Source organism: Cariama cristata, unplaced genomic scaffold (assembly GCF_000690535.1).
Source record: "Cariama cristata isolate BGI_N322 unplaced genomic scaffold, ASM69053v1 scaffold29979, whole genome shotgun sequence".
Taxonomy (NCBI): Eukaryota; Metazoa; Chordata; class Aves; order Cariamiformes; family Cariamidae; genus Cariama; species Cariama cristata.
In genome coordinates this window covers 54,513-74,609 of record NW_009636930.1, presented here as the reverse complement: position 1 = coordinate 74,609, position 20,097 = coordinate 54,513, and positions in this window count along the sequence as shown.

The window sequence follows — 20,097 nt, the reverse complement described above, 5'->3', positions numbered from 1 at the left end:
GTATAGTGGGTAACTTCTGATGCGTTTTGTTCTCAGAGTATCTTAAAGACCTCTCCCACCCCCCAAGTACAGCTGTCGCCTTTCCCTGCTATGGCATAGTTGATCTTAATGAATTTACTTTCAAAATGGCCATGCTTCTCCTCTTGCTGTTCACTGAGATTAACAAGGTAAATGGCTATTAATTTTAATTCTTATGCACAGCCTAAGAACAATTTTAAAAATTTAAGTTAACAAACTTCTCTGTAATTCTGATGAAAACTTGGGATGTCAGAACTTGGGATCGAGTGCTAAATATATTAAAGAACCTATTTATATCAGTCAATAACTACTGAATTTTGAAAGTGTCAGATTTTGTCATCCTGTTCCGCTGTGCAAAGTGGGGGATGCAGAGGTAGTATCTTGTTGAATGCAGAGATAATACCTTGTGTTAGACCAGTGTACCAGTTCTTTACGTGTGTTGGTCTAGTAAAAGATACAACTATGTGGCTGCTTTGAAGTAGGATGAATGCAGTAGCGTGCGAGGCACGAGGATGTGGCTTCTCCATTGTTGGCAGCCTTAGGACTCCGTGGAGGTGCACAGTGCTAGAAGGAAGATAAGTTTCCTTTCCTTCCATACTCACTCTGTCATCTCTCGTGCTGTCCTTGATCCATGTCCTGGTGTTTAAGAAAAGCTGCTATGGGCACAGGCTTTGTCTTTCATGTTGATACTGCTGCGTTCAGGTGTAACAAAGTGCCTTGTGACTTCATGTCAAAAACCTTAATTCTGCATAGTGGTATTTTATGCTATTTTGTATGCTGTCTATGATCTTAATCTAGAGAGAATATTCTATGTGCGCTAGCATTCTTAGTCCTGCTGGCCATGCTGTTTCTGATACAGACCAGGATGCTGTTGGCTGCCTTGGCCACCTGGGCACACTGCTGGCTCGTGTTCAGCCAGCTGTCGACCAACAGCCCCAGGTCTTTGTCCGCTGGGTAGCTTTCCAGCCACTCATCCCCAAGGCTGTAGCATTGCATGGGGTTGTTGTGACTCAAGTGCAGGACCCGGCGCTTGGTCTTGTTGAACCTCATACAGTTGGTCTCGGCCCATCGATCCAGCCTGTCTGGAAGAAACACCTGTCTGGAAGAAAGTGTAGTCTGTTCCCTGTGAGGTGGCTACAGCACTTGTTGTGAGGCAGATAACCTGGGTGCCGTGTCCCTGAGGAATATGATACCCTCCTCCCTCTCCAAGTCTCCAGGAAAGATTCTTCTGTAATTATGCTGTTTACTAAATAAATGTTAGGAAATATCTTTTTAAAACCCAGGGAGTAGGTCTTTGGTGTGATGACTTGGCATTATTTTGAAAGTGGACATTTCTATTAGAGGCAGTGAAACCATGTCACTCTGATGTAGGAACACTAATAGGAGTTTTCTGGTTGCCCTTTAAAACACTTAATTACTATTCAGCACCTTGCAGATGAAGACTAAACCACACTGTAAAGTTTCTATTATAGGTTTGTAATCACACACTAGCCCACACAAAAGTGGCAGTGCAATATGACCCATTGTTTTATTTTCTTACTTCTGTACACACATTTCACATGGAACTTCTGTGGTTGTGAGACTAATTTTGACTTTTTCTCATCAAATTAAGCTTCATTCTTAACTGTTCTCCAAAAGCAAATATAGCATGTCAGATACCAGCTATTGCTGTCTACCCTGTAGTTAATACACACAGTAGGCATATATGTAAAAAGCACACATTTGTGTTTCATTCTGGTTCATTATTACTCGTCCTCCTGCTGCCAAGACCCTAGAAATTGTGAGCACTAAACCAGTAGATTTGAGTGGATTTTTTTTTGTTGAATGCAACTGCTGAGCTGATTGAGGTTTATTTGCATATTAATATTTCAAATACCTTGAATAGCAGGGGTATATGGCTGTTTAACAGCTATGTTTGCTAGCCTTTTCCCCTTTTAAAATTTGACTTGCAAATGATTTTTCTCTAAACTAGAAGTGTCAGTTGGTTTTTTGAGAATCAGTTTTAGGATATGTGCGAGATAATGTCCAAGACTCAAATATCATAAAGCTTGCAAGTGGAATGTCCTAATGAAAAGAGAACGATGTTGTCGGAAGAGTAGTCATAACTGGCTGAGCTCTCAAAACTGAAGGGCAGGAGTCAGTAACAACACATCTCAAATACGTGATCATAGCAACGGAAAAGGATGTTCTGACGCTTACTGAGTTCTGTTCTCTGGGGTCTTGTATTTGAGTCTGGACACGCTGAACAGCTCTGTCCTGAGGAGCTGCTGTACTTGGCCAGGGCCACTGAAAGAACAGGGAAAGTGAGGGTGCAGCCTCTTCTTGGTTCTGTCTCACCAGAATTTAGGAATTACTCTTCAGATCTGTGTGAGAGATTGTATGGCTGCTCTCAGCGTGAGGCTCGTTTGGAATGTATTGCTCATTCAGATTGCTGTTTGGTGCTATTGACTTTCAGAATAAAGCACCTGATGGTGTGGTGTTTTGTTGGGGTTCTTTTTGTTTGTGGGTTTTTTTTTTTTTTTTGTTTTGAGTTTTTTTTGGTGGATGTGTGTGTTTGGTTTTGTTTGGTTGTTGGTTTGTTTTTTTTTTTAAGAAATCCCTGCAGCTTGTAACTTTATTTCTTGATGACCTACTTAGATATGTTTTTTGTATGGGTTCAGCTTCTCTGGAAGGAATGCTAGGAGAACCTCCTTGAGCCTAGAAAGGCCTGTCTCCCATGGCCTGTGTCTTGAGCAGAAGGCTCCTTTCTCTTTCAGAGGCTTACAAACGATTGCCATGCTGACCAAGAAACTAAGATGTTCTTCCTGTATTTAACCTTCTAGACCTACTACTTTGAGACTTCTCTTGAATCTCTGTTCCTGACTTTTTATCTAGAGAGGACCATGGTGCTTCTGGCACTGTTCTGTGCTGAGGACTTTGGTGATTATCACTGTGCTGGCCATGCAGAGTCTGGCACTGGAACAGATCACAACAAACAAAGATTTTTAGTTGTCCCTGAGGGTGGAGAAACTTGGAGCCGATAAAAAGGTACAGTCTGAAAAATTCCATTCCTAATTTGAGACACTAACATCTCTTGTGCCAAACAAAAAAACCTTCACACCATTACAAGTGGAAGACAGCGGTGTTTCTTCTTGTGCTTCTTCCCACAGGGTTTAAAAGGGCAGTGATAATCAAGCCAAGGGTTTTCAGAGGGAGCTATAGCTTTTCAGAGAAGTCTTGATGGCATACTAGGTTTTTGGTTTGTGGGTGGGTTTTCTTTCTCTGTTGTGGGTGTTTTGTGTGTGGGTGGTTTTTTTGTCTTTTTTTCCATACTTGCTTTTTTTTATACTTCCACAATCTTTAATCGTACTAGCTTGCATAGGGTGAAACCTCAATGCAGTAAACCACCTTTTGCAAAGGCGAGGATCTCAACTTCTAGGGAAAACTACAAGGCAGACTCATTCAGCTTAATTTGTAGAAAGGTAAGAAATATTTCACATGTGCATTCAGATTTCACTGAGATCTTAACGTTCAGCCTCCTAAGTCTGTTTGCATCAGTCTCTAATACAATTAAGGAATGACTTAACAGATTTTCCGGGAGTGGGACATGCTTGCTAATATATTCCGAAAGTTGAGTCTGGTATAAGGGCCCTGACACTTGACAGTGATATGAGATTTCTGCTGTAGTTTCAAATGTTAATTGCTTCAATAGCAGCCTAGTCATTCAATGACCGCAGAGAATATGTTCTCCTTACAAGCAAATGTTTTTCCTCCTTTGCTCTTGAAATCTTGTGTAGCCTTATCTCAGGGAAAACCCATGGTGTCTTCTTGTGAGGTGGCGTGTTCCTACAGTCATCTCTGTTTTGCTGTTAGTGCCAACCCTCTGAATTTCGCTTCTGCAGGCATCTGTAGATGTAACGTATGATGTCTCCTTTACGTCTAAGGCAATGCTTGAGCACAGTGGACCTTGTTTGGAAGTGACTGATTCTTCTGTAAAACAAGCTGTGCAGAACAGCCTACAACTCAGGGCAATATGCTTGACTTGCGGGGTTTATTGTTGCTATTTCACAGGATAGGTGCATTGTGGGAAGGCAAGGAAATGACCTCATGTTGATGCAAGGTGCTGTTTAGCTGGTGGGGCTAACTGCAGCCTCTTCAAACAAAATTCTTTCTTGTTCTACAGTTTTTTATAGTGACTTTTTAATAGTGACTTCCCTTGTTGGAGAAATTCTGTGATACTTGTCTACAGGATTTTCTTGTAAATGAAAAGTTCTGGAATGTGTTGGATTAGTTCTCAGAGTGGTGGCTCTGGGCTGTGATTGGTGGTTTTTCTTCCCAAGGAACTGATTGAGGCTTTTCTCAAATTCCTGTGGTATGACCAGATTTGTAAAGATGATCAGATGCTTATGTGCTGGCTGTGAATGTCTTTCTGGAGACCTCTCCCTAATTCCTGGTTGTTATTGTTGTATGTTTGATCATCACCGGAAAAAGTGAAGAATTTCTTCACGCTTCCTCATTGTGGTACTGACCTCTCTGGGATGCTTGCCCTTGCTGCAGAGATACAGGCTTTCTCTGAACCTGCCTAGGCTGCACGTGGTGATTGTTTGTGCCTACTGATGCTGGTGAGAGGATGTACTCTGTGCTTTTGCCATCCTTCCCATTACAGTGGAACTCCTATAAAGTCTTTTCCATGGCTTTTTGGTCCGTTGTGGAGTCTTCCCCATGCCTTGGACCCTAAATATTTGGATAGTCTGTTTTAGTCCTTGGCAGCCTACTTCCTCTGTTTTATACCTGTGAGGGCAGAATACAATAAGGACAAGCTTACTCTGGCAGTTAACTGAAGGGATCACTGGGCTGCAGGCTCTTGTAAGTTGGCTGCGATTTACTTTATCCTCCGTATAGCCTTGCTGTAAGGTACAGCCCTGAATTATTTGCAGAAGTGGACTTGAACTCTTAATCTGAACAAATACACAATTAACTAATTTTCTTCCTGGAAATCTTGTCCAAGGCAAAGTGAAAATGCATGGATTTGAACTCCAGATTATATTGTCCAGCTTGAGAGCATACAAGCAGAAAAATGTTTGAGGATGATCTTTCCCCACCTGATGGGAGCTTTGATGTGATAAGGCTTGCTACCAGGTGATAAACAGGGACCCTTCTGCAGGCTGCTCAAACTGAGCTTATATAGCCTCTCTTGTTTTTCCCTTCGCATTTGCCACATAGCAGTACCTCTAATTCTTTGCAACTCTGAGCTCTGTGTATTTTGATGCTACCCTTTTCCAGAATTGACTTCAGTCACACTTTAGATTAAAACTGTACTCTCTCTGCTATTGAAAGCCATTTGCTCATGAGAAGGGACAGCACCAGTGTGGAAAACATTAGAAGTGTCCTTCTAACCAGCCGATACGAGGCCATGAAATCTACTGACTGTAGATGTGTCGCTGCTTTTTTTTTTTCTTCAAATGGTTAAGATCTCAGTTGTGGCTGCCAGTACAGATTATTAAGTTGAGTACATCAGGTGGTCTGAGGTGCTTGGATGTGGTTGTTTGAGATATTGCTGTGTCAAAAAAAAAAAAGTTTTGACTATAACAACAAGTAAACAAACCAAAAATAGTGTAGTTGCAAACAGCTTGTTCCAAGTGATGTTAGCAGGAGGTAAGCTAGTCTCTTTTGTGAATGCTGAAGCTTTGGAGCTGCGTTATAGCTTTTTTTTGTAGTACAGAAGTGGCTCTGTACTCCCACCTTATGAGTAGATTAAACCAATCTTGATCTAACTAACATCTTCCTCAAATTTTTATCAGCTACAAGAGTCTAGAAAAGCCTACTTAGGGACAGTATCTCAGTGCTATGACTAAGTGTTTCTCCATCTTAATACCTGGTATCGCTGGACACAAATGCTTTTTGCTGTAGGTTTGCTTGTGATGCCTTTTAAAGGCTTGTAACTGAAAGCATCACTAGACAGCGCTGAATTCTGGGAACTTCACGTAGTACCTATAGTGTGAAAATAAAAGTGGTGCAGCTGTGATTCTGCTCATGTCGTATATGTGTGGTTACCTGGCAGATACAGAGCTTTGTAACATTAAATTAGCTTCTCATAGGTTTTATTGATCAAAATTGGGGAATATTTCTCAGCAGTTCAACATAATTTCCTGATGTACTTCTGCAAAGAGCTGTGACGATTCATGGTGTGTGTATCTGTTGCCTGGCTAACTGCTGGTAACCAGCTTCAGGACTCCTAATGAAGTTAGGGAGAACTTTTGGACCTTGGAAGCGTTTATACTTGCACTGTCTCTTCTGCATGGTGCATTTCTTTCACTTTCTTCTGTTTAGCAGATGCTAGCTAAATAACTGCTTATGCTTACAATTGCTCTGTCAAGTTGTAGTTGTTGTAAAAGCATGTTTTTAAAAATGTTAAAGTCAGCTCTACAGACAGGAAATAAAATTAAAAAGATGTGGAAGGAATCCAGTGTCCAAACCCACGTAAACTCAGTGGTATGTATTAATTGTTCCTTTCACCTTCCTTTTATGTTTCTAAAAGAGAGGAACTTTGTAATAAATTAGACCAATACCATGTGCAAGAACTGCTGTACTGGGTCAGAATGAAATTATCTAGCCCAGTATCGCGCTGTGGTTAGTGGCTAGCAGCAGGTGCTCTGGGGAAGACTGTAAGGTCACGGTGAACATAGTGATGCCTCCTAGGATGCTTTCTGATAGCAGTCCCGACGTCTGTGGGCTTCTCCGGACCAGCAAGTGTCTAGCCCCACCACTTCCTTGGCAGTATATTTTCTGCTTAGTAGTGTTTGAGCTACTCACTTTACACTGCATCTTCCACCCTGGTCAGCTTGTCTGATTATTTTTAAACCGTTTAAACTCTGTCATCTGCAACCTTGGATAGCAAGGAATTTCATGGTTTAAACAGGCACAGTGCTATATTTTTTTAATGTGTATATATAGTGTAACATATATAAAGGTGAATATATACATATTCGCTGTCTCTTTCATTCTACTTGTGTACCTACAGTACCCTTTTTCCAGTGACTCAGTTCTGTTCCTCATCGATACGTTTGGTAATTCTTGTTATTCCTTCTGTACTTGCTAGTTTTTTCTGCATGTGGGAGAGGAAAGCACAGTTGTTCGGAATACAGGATGCAGGTGCACTGTAGACTTCTACAGTGGTGGTGTTTGGTGCTTTTTTCCTAGTAATTCCTTGTATTTAGTTTCGCTTTTGACTGTGATTACCAAGCTGATGTTACAGGAGGTACTTAAAACAGCTTGGAGAGCTTGTTCCTTAAAATTACCAGGTAGATTGGTGCATCATTGTGTTCATTTAGAGTTATTTTTCCTTGGTTGCGTCATTTGATATTTAGCAACAATATATTTTGTGCTATTTTATCACTCTTCAATCTCATGAGATCCTTCAGATTTCTGTGCTGGCCTTAAATGGTAAGTCGTTTGGCATAGTAACTTTTGTCCACTTCCTCCTTGCGTTCTTTTTCAGATCACTAATAAATAGATGACTTATCAGACATTCTATTCGTCATCTATCAGAGAATCATGTGGAGCTCCCATAGGTGACTTCCCTTGTTCCTTCTTTTGTTTCCAAGCTTTTAAGATCAATTCTTAAACCCTGAGAAGACAGACACTTCTGATGGCAGCTTAGTTTCTTGAGGGAGCTCAGCAGAACCCTATTGAAAACCTTTTTGAAATTTAAGGAGAAAACAAAATTGTTCTGGTCACATGATCTGTGACTCCTACAAAAATTGCTTATGGGGGTGACTTGTGTCTCCATGAACAGTTGGATATTTTTTCTGTTTTTGTTTTGAGTGCCTGCTAACTCTAGCTCTACTTAGCAAGATCATCGGACTTGATGACACGCTAAATCCATAAAGCCTGCAGCTTTTTAGTATTTCTTCATGCCTGGAGAATCTGGCGTGTTTCTGTTTATGAATGGATATGTCTTCGGATGGTTAATACCTGACTGGAACCTGAAATAATGTGCAGTACTGAAAGTACCAGTGTACCTCTGATTCTCTAAACCCAATGGGAGGAGGGGCAAAGAAATTCAACATGCTTATTTTCTCTGAAATGTGTTAACACTTTTCTAAGCAAAACATTTGCTTTCAGTAAAGGACAAGTATGCAAAGTCCCTCCTAAAACACTTTTACTGTCAATTCCTGTTGTTAAAAATCTGCTACTGCAGCTACCTGTTAAAAAGCATCTGTGTAAACGCATTAGCAAAAGTTTTGAAAGTACAGGCTCAGCAGGTAAGAGCTGTGCTCCTCCTCAGCTGCCTGATCAACATGTATGACTGACCAGACTCTGAAAGTAAACCTGCGAATAACTTCTAAACTAAACTTGTAGAGACAATCCCAGTCAAACTCTTAAGCAGAATGGCTTTAACGATAAAAATGGACTAGAATTTATAGGTCTTTTGCATAAAATGTTTGTGAAGAGATTTATCCTTTACCCCACTGACATTTGATTCAAAATTGTCTGATTGAGCATGAATTATGTTTGATTTTTATAAATTTACACTCCTCACTTGTAGCAAGTAGAGCTTGTATTGAAAAAAGTTATCAGATAAAGAATGAATGTGCAGGTATTGAGGGGAAAATTCTTTTGCCAATTTTTCAGACCATGTATGTTAGCATGTTGAGGCTTTTACAATTCTAATAAATGGAGGCAAGAAATCCCAGTTCTAGACTACTCCTTAATATATTCAAGATTTCTGTAATATTTAATGACTGGGAATGGCAATTCACATGTCAGTGTTCTGTAGCTGGTTGCTGGTTGTCACTGTCTTTCCCCAACTGCGTGTTTTCCTTGGAAATTCAAAATGCGACTTCATTAACTTTGGCTCAGTGCTCCTAAAGAGAAAATTCTGGCTTTGCTTTTCCTGTGCTGAGTCAGGAACACTTTGAACCAGGGGATCCGTTTGATTTATTTATTTATTTATTTTTATTCCCTGCCTCATACCTCCAAGCCCCATTTCAAGAAATGACTGGACAGAATGTAATGGCTTGTTTTCACATCCAATCTGAATTTGGAAATTCACGTTGTCATATATTGCAGTTGTCTGCTTTATGTCTAGTCTGTACAAGTGAGCTCTAGACCACAGGATACTCAAAAAATGAGATGTACTGTTGGTGAGTTACCTGATTTAAAAAAAAAAAAAAGCAAGAGAAATAGCTATTCATATCAGTGTGACCATAAGTAACCAGAGTCATTAAGAGGCAAAGTACTCAAATACTTGATTCAGACTTGGAAATATTTTAAATGGTATAGTGCAAAAAAGCTGATAGAGTAAACCACAGACTCTGTCAGAAGCTGTTACTGCTCCAGCAGTTTTCCTTGCGCCCTCTCCTATACAGGGGAATGACAGCAGCTCCTACTCTCTGTCTCTGGGTCCAGAAATATAAAGTGGTTTAATAGTTTTAAATTTTAACTTTTACTGTCTCCTTCCATTCCTGACCTTTTTGAGAATGGCTGTGTGGTGATTAGCAGTTGGTTTGTGATCATATCATCACTTCTTCCTTACTCTCCGGCTCTCTTCCTCAGTTAAAGCCAAGGGGTCTGGTGTGTAGCTGCCTGCTGAGGTTCCTACTGATAGGGCTGACCTCTGTGCGGAAACTTTCGCCTTGAGAAGAGAGAGGTAAAGCGTGGTTCCTGCCAGCTTTCCAGGGGAGCAGTTTCAGCTCTGGAGGAGAGGTTTCTCTGGAGTTCTCTCCATTGTTTTCTGACTCTTTTTAAAGAATGTAGATTTTTCTTACACATGCATTGGGCTGCTTTTCCTTTTTTTTTTTTCTTCTTTTGAGGTCTATAGAAACTTTCAGGAGTGAGGCATGCTTCCTGATGATCCTGAATCTGTACCATTCAGACTGTTCTAGTTATCACAGTTCTTGTCTAAGTCAGTCCTGTGAAGGCTTCGTTGCTTCATGGCATCTGGCAGGACACTTTGACTTGACAGAAATAAAGCTACACCCTGGAGAATCAGAAGATGATTTGAGATCTCTGTAAAGCATCCATATAAGTCCAGAGTGAAATGAAGATCAAGAATTACTGTGGCTTATTTTTTTGGTAAGTTAAGGTTAGACTTAAAGCACAAACTGCTACTAGAACCGAGGTGAGGCATTGACATAGGTGCTTCACAGTGTCTGACCAGGGAAGTGATGAAGTAGTTTGTGTTTTAGTTGTGTCAGTAACTAATGTCATACGTGGCTGTGGATTTGTTAATCGGTGTGTCACACAGCATACTTCATGCCAGTCCTCTAATCTCTGGCATCAGCTGCCAGTGAGTTTCAAGATAGAGCTGCGGGCAGAGAAGTGCGTGGACTTTGACAAAGAGTTTTTGTTCTTCTGAGCTCAATGCTTTGCATTACTATTTGATCAGCAGAAGCACTCAAGCTGGAATCACTGCTCATCCAGAACCTATAGATGAGCTGTAAAAGGCTATCTCTGTCCAGATTTCTCAGTCTTAGACTTGTTTTGGTGCTTCTGCCTCCTCCAGCCCAACTAAACAGTCTTCGTTCTTTCATGGATTATGGGAAAACATGGGAGACCTCATACTGTTCTTGCTAAGAAAACAATAATTAGACTGGGATGTTCATGTTTGCTGTTTAAAATGACTTGAGAAGTGCATAATAGGTCTGTCGCTCTTTAATACTTAAAGGTCAAGTTATCCGTTTGTTCTCTTTTGAAAATGTTGAACAACTGCAGGAGTTCGAGCCTAGAATAAATACATCTTAATTGAGAAGGTGGGGAGAAAACAAATCAACACTAAGTAGTTTATCATCCATTTTCTGAAGATTGTTTTAAAGAAATTTTAAAGACCTACAGAAAGCTGTGAGAATTATATAAAATGTGTTCTCTCAGATTTTCTAGTGTCTTATATTATGCTTTCCTAATTTCAAGGATGCTGCTGAAGGGAACTGAGAGGTTGTTGCTAACACTGGCTGGATCTCCCATTGTTGAGATCAGAAGTGTATTCAGCTGTGTTATTAAGCTTCAGAGTGACTAATTCTTAGTTTCATTTGTGTCTTGGTAAGCATGGAATAAGGGTTACATTTGCTTGCACTGTTTCTCTTCAAGAAAAGCATCTCAAGCAGTCTGTGCAAGGGGGCTCTCAGCTAGAGGTGAGGCAGATGGGGAGCTCAATCCCCCCTGCTTATGCATAGACAGAAAATTTTCTTCTTGCCATGTGTGTTATGTGAGGGTTCATTAATAATGCTAATATGTGACTGATATACTTTTTCTGGCTAGTTATCACTTAATATTACTGTGACAACTCAGCAGTTCATAGGGGAGAGTTAAGGATTTTGGACGGTTCCTAAGATACTTAGCAGGTAGAGATGAGAAGCCACAACCTATGATCATCCAGTCCTCCATTTTATACCTAGTTTTCCACAAGTCATTTTGGGAATTCTTATGGGCTGAAGGAATATGAGTGTGTCTTTATAATGCATGGTGCTACAAATAAGAACGTGTACCTGTTTGGTATGATCAGCTTTTATCCCCGTCTCCTGTGCCGCTTCCCTGCCCTGTCCCCAGCAGCTCTAACTTTTAGTATTATTCCCAAGATAATTTTAGAAGTGTATGTGTTAATTCCTGGATACTGTTCCCTTAAGAACAAAGGATAACATTGCATTTTTAACACTTAAAGATCCTTGAATTTTTTTGAGGGGAAAAAAAAAAATCCTAAGAGAAGAATTTCATGTGTAGTGCACCTTAGCTCCAATGGCATTTTCCTTAGTTATGCTTTCTGTGGAAGATGTGGTTTCTGTAACTGCTTCTTCAGGGGCAAATAACAGATAATTCTTTTGCTATAGAGGAAGCTATTTATCTGATAGATAATTAAAAAAAAATAATCTATGGACATCAATTTGCAGAACTTAATATTCTTTTTCCTTCATTTGGATAACATAAATATCCAGGAATTAATAAGAAAACCGGTTACAAGTGTTGCACTGGATAGTACAACTGTGGTAACTACTGAGTACAGCTGGACAGGCAGGCTAGGACTTATAAAGATGCTGCAGTGGTCTTATTTGTGCTGCACCATGAAAATGCAAATGAGAGGTTTTCTTAATGTAAAAGCTGAGCTGTCCTTCAATGCAAGTTTAAAAAAAATTTGCATATGCCTCTTTCTGAGCATACTGCATTGCTGGTGCTCTGTGCTAGATTGATCTTCAGTGATGATATGACTCTTATTCTTCAGGCATCCTTTCAGATCAGACCAGCTGTAATATTACAAGTGTATAAGAACTAATGCTGCTGGAGCAGCAGGTCAAAAATAAGTCCTTCTGGTAAATTATCCAGAAGGTGATGGCTGCCAGCAGGATGTTGCAAACTGGGTTATATTCAAATGCAGTCTTGCAACCTCAAGTGGAGTGATGTTTTTTTCTGTGTGTGTGAGAATTTCTGGGTCGCCTCTCTTTAAAAGGCTGTGGAGCTCTTCAGAGCTGAGCTTTTCTTTGTAATTGGGTCTGGGAATACTGGCCGTTTTTATTAAGTATGCACTCTAATACAAGCTAGCACAAGAAGTTTTCATTACAGAATGGCATGTTCTTACCTCTCTTCTTCAGTGAAGAAAGAAACACTGATAAAAACTCCAGTAGTCGGAAGCCTGGAGCAAGCGCTAGTTTTCTTGCCTTCCGAATGGAGGCATCCTAGGAAAACGTGACCAGGCTGAATGGCACTGGGGAGACAATGGGAAGTGGGAGCTGGCGAGAGGGCTGCCTGGGAGCGGGGCAGAGCGGTGTCAGGGAGAGGGAGAGTGGCCTGAGCCCCTGTGCGAAGGGGACGGCTGGCACTGGTGTGGTGACTTGGGCAGCGCGATGTGCTTTCTGGGAGGTGGGGTTTGGGTTGTGTTAAGTTTTGAATTGTTCTGTAGATCATGTCTTTTAACATAAGTTTGTTTGCTCAACTCCCCCATCGAAATCAGTTTGCCAAGTGCTATAATGTAAGTCGTCTACTTAGTGATCTTTGTCACTTAAATTAGCATTTCCTCTAGTAGTCAACATATTCAACATATACACATTGATTGATACTCGTACTGAGTTCTAGCATTAATTATACTAGTAGAGTTCACTAGGTAAAGAACTGAAATCTGTTTACGTGCTGTACCAACTTTTCTTAAAGGCACAGTCGGGCCATGTCACTTTAATTTACTGGTTCAATGATGTGTTCACTTTCGCTGGAGGAACCGATTCTCTTAAGGTGAGAAAGCCTTTTTCTTTTTTTATCCTCAGAAAAGGAAAATGAGGATATGCTATACTAGTTCTGAAATCTTGAAGGATTTGGAGATACAACCTACTGTTAACATTGCTACTTTTAGATAACTTAATTGGTTTCAAGTTCTGCGAACATGGTGTCTTACATTACAAGCACATCTAAGGGTTTGTATGACTCTTGTACATTATGCTAGTTTTAAAAATTCCTTGGAGATTTTTTTTTTAGAGGAAAAGTTATTAAATGCACCAGTGATACTGGATTGAGAAACAAACCCTGAAAAAAATCAGAGGAACATATTACATACTGAAACAGCAACAGCTTAAGTGTGGGTAATGCAGACTTTCTGCTGAGTTAGTTTAAAAAAGCAAACAAACAAAACTTTGTTTAGTTGTAGATCAATAAATATAGTAGTTAGAAAAAAATGTACTTTGTAGTTGAAAAGTTAAAATCAGTTTAAATTGAGGGGAGGGTTAACTTGCAGTTTGTCTTAAAATCGGTGATTTTGTTATAGTGAGTAGAAAGTGGCAGAAGGATAAGAAACTCATAGAAAAGCGAGATGTTTCAGTTGCACAAAGTCATGGTTCAGGGGGTTGCAACATGGGATAAGTTGGAGCCTGAAGCTGTTCCAGCCAGTGTCCCCAGATTTACTCAGGGTAGTGCCAATGAAACAGCTGTGTCTAGGGTTTTTAAGCGGCAAAGGTAAAAGCAGTGGAAAGACTTGGACGTTGGAGACTTCTGTGAAGCAGATGGAAGGGCAGGTCCGTGAGGTTGGGCTGCCATCGCTTGCTCGGCCTCTGGGTCTTGCTGTAGGGGGCTGGAGTGGGTGAACAGCGTTAACCTGTTGGGTTACCATCAAAAGACTCGAGCTGCTGGGGTGCTCTGCGCTGGTGCTGGATGTGCTTTATTATGTTAGTGACTACCTTTACGATTAAATATTGTCATATCGCAAACAAATGACTGCATGTATATGCATTAACAAAGCTTTTAATCACTAAGTCACCTGTCTTTTACAAAACGCTTTGTTTTTCCAAAATGCTCTTCCAACTGTCTGATAGTGCTTCTGTGCTAGAATATGAGTCTTCTACAATGAAATCAATATGCTAGTCTTCAAACAGAGAAAACTGGTATACTAGGACATGGAAAGAATGCGAGTTTCCCAGTGCTGGTAGGGCTCTACAGATTTACAAAGAGGACAAGTGTGTATTTGAGTATGTATCAACTTGCTGACAACTAAATAGAACACAGCATTATGGAAAAATTGAACTATGGTACACTGATGTGTAGGTTCTCCAACTGCGGAATGAGTGTTTTGTGCTAGGGTGCTGCGTGAACAGAATAAAGGCTCTCCGTTCCCCAAATAGCCTGTTTAATAGCTGCCTCTGATTGCTGCATGATTAGCAAGCTGATCTATCGAGATCCTCTTTCTGACAGTGACTGGTAGCAAATGCCCTGAAGAAAGTGCAAGAAATGGAGTAGCACCCTTTCTGCCAGTAATGAGAGATTTAGGGAATTCAGGATAGTTCAGATGGAGCATAGTTCAAATGGAGCATATTTCATGTTTAACAGGAGCTGATGGATCTATTTTTTGACAGAATTTTTTTTTGCATGATACGTTCTGGTCTCTGCAACATTCTTTTACAACGATTTGTGAGATATAATTTGCTGTATATGAAACTATATGGGTATGGCTATTCTGTTTCTCCTGTTACTTGAGCATCTCCTGCTTGTGTCCTGAGGAGCTGGAAATAATCATGCTGGAATATGTATACCAATATTAGATTGTCACTGCCTATGACATTGGCTTTTAGAATATCTAAACTAATGATTATATAGCCCACTTCTAATTCATTATCCAAATGCTTTTGGCATATCTTATCTATATATAGTGGTGCTGTAGGTACAGAAATTAAAAGGGGGCATGCAGAAAGAGGAAATAAAGAATATTAGCATGCAAGTTCTAATGTGAATCAATGTGGGAAATTAATTTAGACAATTACAGAGCAATATTATGCCTTTAATTTTATTGAATGAATTGACCTAGATGTTAAGGTAGTGATGTCATCTTGGATAATTGTGTCCAAAGCTTTATGTGCTTGTGGATGAATTTGTCAGAATCTTATTTGGCCTATTTTCTTTCTAAATAAAATTTAGCACCTTAATTCTGTTCATGATTTGTAAGAAAGTAATTTATTTGAGTAAATAATCTCTGACTTGGCATTCATGTGTCACTGATATCATGTAGCCCTTTATGCATAAAAGCGCCGAGTGCTGTAACAATAAGCCTACAGTGACCAATTCTTGCTTCAGTTTAAATGAGAGAAAAGCATCTTTTTGTGGTACATAACTTTTTTTTTTGCCACATAACTGTCTTGAAACAGTTTGTGTTCACACTGGGTTTGTAAAGAATGATTAGTTCCCCTTTCATTTAACAGGTGGCATCTGACTCTTCTATTTTTGTGACTGGGGTGCCTTGAGGGCATTAGGTTGAAACTTATCTAGTGAGTTCTTGGGCTGCTTTTTTTGCACTGTTGCTGAATATGGTGCTTGAGCAGTTGCTGCCCTTAGGTGCTCGTTTCTACGTCTTCACCGTGCTGGTGCAAGCTTCTGCATGGCTGTGTGATGAACTGGATAGAGGATTGGTTTAGGTAAAATATGACCCAGCAAAAAAAGTTGTTTTCCTCTTGGTTCAGTTGACAGTGCAACTGCTTATGCTGGCAGAATTCAAAGTCTGAAACGGTGAGAGTGAGCTCCATGAGCACCTGCAGGGAGGCTTAAAGCAGAGGAGTCTCTAGAGACTTTAGTTTTGACTGCTTGGAGCTGAATAACTTGGGGGTAATCCTAGTCAGTGTAACGCAGTTTTTAGAAATACTGAGATGACTACCTGATTCACGGTCATACTTTCTAAACATTCAGGTCTTTGTCTGCCTGTTACTTTTCTTACGCATTTTGTACTGTGATTTAAAATGTAGCTGCAGACCACAGACAGTAATAAACGTTATCCCAGAGAGGAGACATGAGAGAGAGTAGACTGTGCGGCTACTGGGCATGATTTTGCAATTAGTAATACAATTTGCTTTAAATATTCAGCATGGTCAGGGAAAAAGAAGTAGGAAGTGAACTTTCCCTCTGTCTCAAACGAAAATTAACTTGGATGAGTTCAAGATCCTGCTAGCTTGCCACTGAGGTGTCTTTGTTCTCAGTCAGCAACAGTGCCATAAAACTTAGAAAAGCATAGCCCATTTTCAGCACGCCTTCCATCTCCTGTATCAGTGTTGCAATGCAGGTGATTGTAAAATATCACTGTATTTTGATGTGATTTTGAAGGGCTGGTGGGAGTAAGGGATTACGCTCCTTGTGTAGTGCTCCAAAAAAAGTGACAGGCAAGTAGAGGGTAGCATGTCAAAGAGGTGGTCTGGGGAAGTTCCCCAGATTTCTTCTGAATTGTGTGGATGACTTTTAATTAAGACAGAAGACTAGACCATCCATCCATGATTTGGGACATGCATATGTGAACTCCCTCCCATATGGGTTCTCTGTGGGGCCCTGAACGACAGACTCGCTGGATCTCCCTCAGTTCTGTGAGCTTAAAGTAAAAATGGGCTTTTCTCTGCAACCTGTCTGTGAAAGGTTGTGATGTAAACCTTCCGGCAGTCACTGCAATGCAATAAAGTGATAGCCCTTCTTAAGTTCGGAGACTGGAGGAGGTCCAGGTTGCTTTCCATTCGGCAGAGTCGCTAGCAGGAGGCGGCAGCCCAAGCATGGGCCTTGGGCCACCGTGCCCCCGTGCCAGCCTGGAGGAGAGCGCTGAGCTGCGGCTGCTCATCTGTATAACCCGTTACAGCTGCTGCTTGTGGTCTGCTTGCCTTTCTGCCCCCAGCTTGTATGTGGGGTCCCCACGGAGGTGAAGCGTGGAAAGGGAACTGATCCTTTGGCAAGGTGGGAACGGGGATCTCGGCAGGCTGCCTTCCCCGTGGCGTTATGCTGGCAGCATCTGCAACGCATGTTTGAGAATTCTCAGGGCTGATGAGTTTCAAAAGATACAAGGCCATGAAAAAAGTATGTGTTTCTGTTTGCCTAAGTTTAATGAGCCCTTACTAGAGGTTTGATGGGTAGACTCCGACCTGTTGCTCTTCAAGTGTCAGGTGTGTTTGAACTTTAAGTGAAACATTAGCTAACACATGTCTGGATTTTTTCCTTCAAGAGGCCCTGAGTCTCCAAATATTTTCTGGGATGTGAGTCCTTTACTTGGGTTTTTCATTACTAGATTTTGACAACTTTTCCCTGTGACACTTTTAATGTCTTAAAGCAAATAGCAAGGCTGGATTCAGCCCATCGTGTGAGCAGGAGAACGTGTCTGTATCCCCTGGAGCTAGCTGCCCTCCTGGGGGAGGACTTAAAATGTAAGGGACACGTTTGCTAAAATGAACTGCTAGCAAGTGGAGATGTTCTGTTCTCTGCTATGGGGACATGAAGAGGAGTGTGTGTCAAGTCTCAAACTGGTGCACTTGAGGAAGAAGAACGGTTAACAAACTGCTTGTTTTTCCCCTGCCCCCTTTTTTTGCGACACCTTTTAAAATTAAGTAGGGAAGATAAACTGCTGGAAGCTAAACTTGCTCACTTCAAGTGAAAAAGGGAAAGGCAACATCTGCATCCTAAAGGGACTGAAATCACTAGCTGTATTAGAAGTAAAATTGTGTTTAGGTGGGTACACTCAAACAGTAGGATCTCTTTTTCCCGACTGCAAAATTCGGAGGATTTCATCAAGAGAAACAATTGTACAGTGAAGCTGATTAGACACAGCTGTCAAATCCACTAAGTAAGCACTTTTAAAAGTTAATGAAAAATTATCTTTTTTTTCATTTTGCATATGTGTTTGGAAAAGAGAGGAACTTACCGGTTGGTATAGTGGAAGGGATAAGACATAAAATGACACATTTCTATATTTTGTTTATTACTTATTACGAATTCACTAAATCTAAAAGATGCTGCTGGACACTGTCCAGCTCTGCTCCATCCCTGTGTGCATGGACGCTTGGCAGAGTCTCCTGTAAACAGGATGTGGAGCTGTTGGAGCCCTGTTTAACTGCAGTTGTCGGCGTTTTGGAAAGTGTACGGACAAATTCTAGCTGCTTGTATCGCATGTGTACATGTGTGCAACCTTCTTCCTTCTCTCCTGAGATGCTATTAACTTAGTCTCTTTGAACTTGATCCCAAAGACCAAATATTCTGGGTTAAACACAGCTTTTTTGCCATTACTGTGTTACTTTTCCTGTGACATTAATGTTGAATTGTTTGGAATAGCCTTAGAGCTGACTAGTTACTCTGTTCCTTGGTAGCGCTATATGAACAAGGCATTAATGATGCCTTACTATGGATGTTACTCTGCTTTTGAAAAAACAAGCCATGTTCTGATACAGAGTTGAGACGCAGACCCTGGCGTGTAAACCCTCCTGAAATGGAGACATGCTTCAGTGGAGAAACTCTAAATGGAATGCTTCAATGGTCTTTTCCCAAGTGAATAAATATTGCCTCTTACTTTGTTTCAAGAAACATGGCATACAGCTACTCTTTACTCCTTGTTGTAAAATAGTGGGCCATTTACTGACTGAAGCAAGCTATTGGCATTATTACGGGCAGCTGCTGAACTTAAACAACTCATAAATGTTAAATCATGTTGCAGTTTTGTTAGAGCTGGTCTGCATATCCCAGAGGCACTAGCTAATATGTCACACTGTTTCCACGTGAGCTGATGACATTTCTTAGCAGAAATTCCAAATAGTAACTTCATAATTCAGTAGTTTTACTGTGGTGGCTGAAGGTTCTTCAAAACTGTACTTTTAATTACAGCTTCACTATTGCTAGCATAGCTTTATTTAGATGTGTGTCAGTAGGCTCAAAGCTGCTGAACATGTGGTGGAATGAGCACACAGTCGAAGGGAGTATGCTGTCTGCTTACTGACCTGTTGTTTGGAGATCTGTGACAAAGTCAAATCCAAATCTAAACTGAACAAAATCTGTTCAGTTTATCCTGTGCTTGGATTTAAAGTTGCTTTCATGTTGAGGTGGTTTTGCTGCTATACAAGTGTGAAAAGTTTACAGGAATTGTAAGGGTTGCTGTAGAAATGTGTTATCTGCATAATAAGCAGTTAAATAATGTGCTGTGGCCTTTTAATAGTCCCTCCTACTCTTCAGCCAGTGGGAATGTGTTCTTAAAAACAAGACAAAGCTCCCAAACAAACTAATCCTTTCCTTCCTTCAGGTCACATTCTGCTAGTGTTCTCTGTAGAAAACACTGGTAAAGTCCTAGAACCTGGTTTTGAGCCTGTCAATGATTGTAAATATAGCACTAAGGAAAATATAGATAATGAAGTAAAAGCTGCTGTATTATTGCAGGAGCTTAACTTTTTTATTTTAATCATTGTGAAGGTCAGAAAGAGAACAGTATTGTTGCTGGTACTTGCCATATAGAGAAATTATGCTTACTGCATCTAAAATTCATTCTCTCATCCTTTTATGTGAGCATGCCGTGGAACAGCTTCTCTCTAGAGCAGTGGTATATGTTCACCAGAACTGCACATTGTGCCTAGAGGCTATACTCCCTACCAAACTAGTCAGAAGTGCAGCTAGTCTAGGCTTCTGGTATCAGCCTGTGAACACAGGTTAACCTAAGTGCAACGTGACCGTTCCTGTACAAAGCTCTATTCTCTCTGCTGTGTATTTGAATGGTGCTTTGGTTCTGTGCGTGTATGCTGTTCCTCTTCAGGGTTCTCTCCTGGCCACTTGCGTGGGAGTTTCTGTGCCTGAAGAGATGTGCAGGACAGGGACAAGCATTGTGGACTGATGCTAAACAGATCTTGCCCTCTAAGGTGG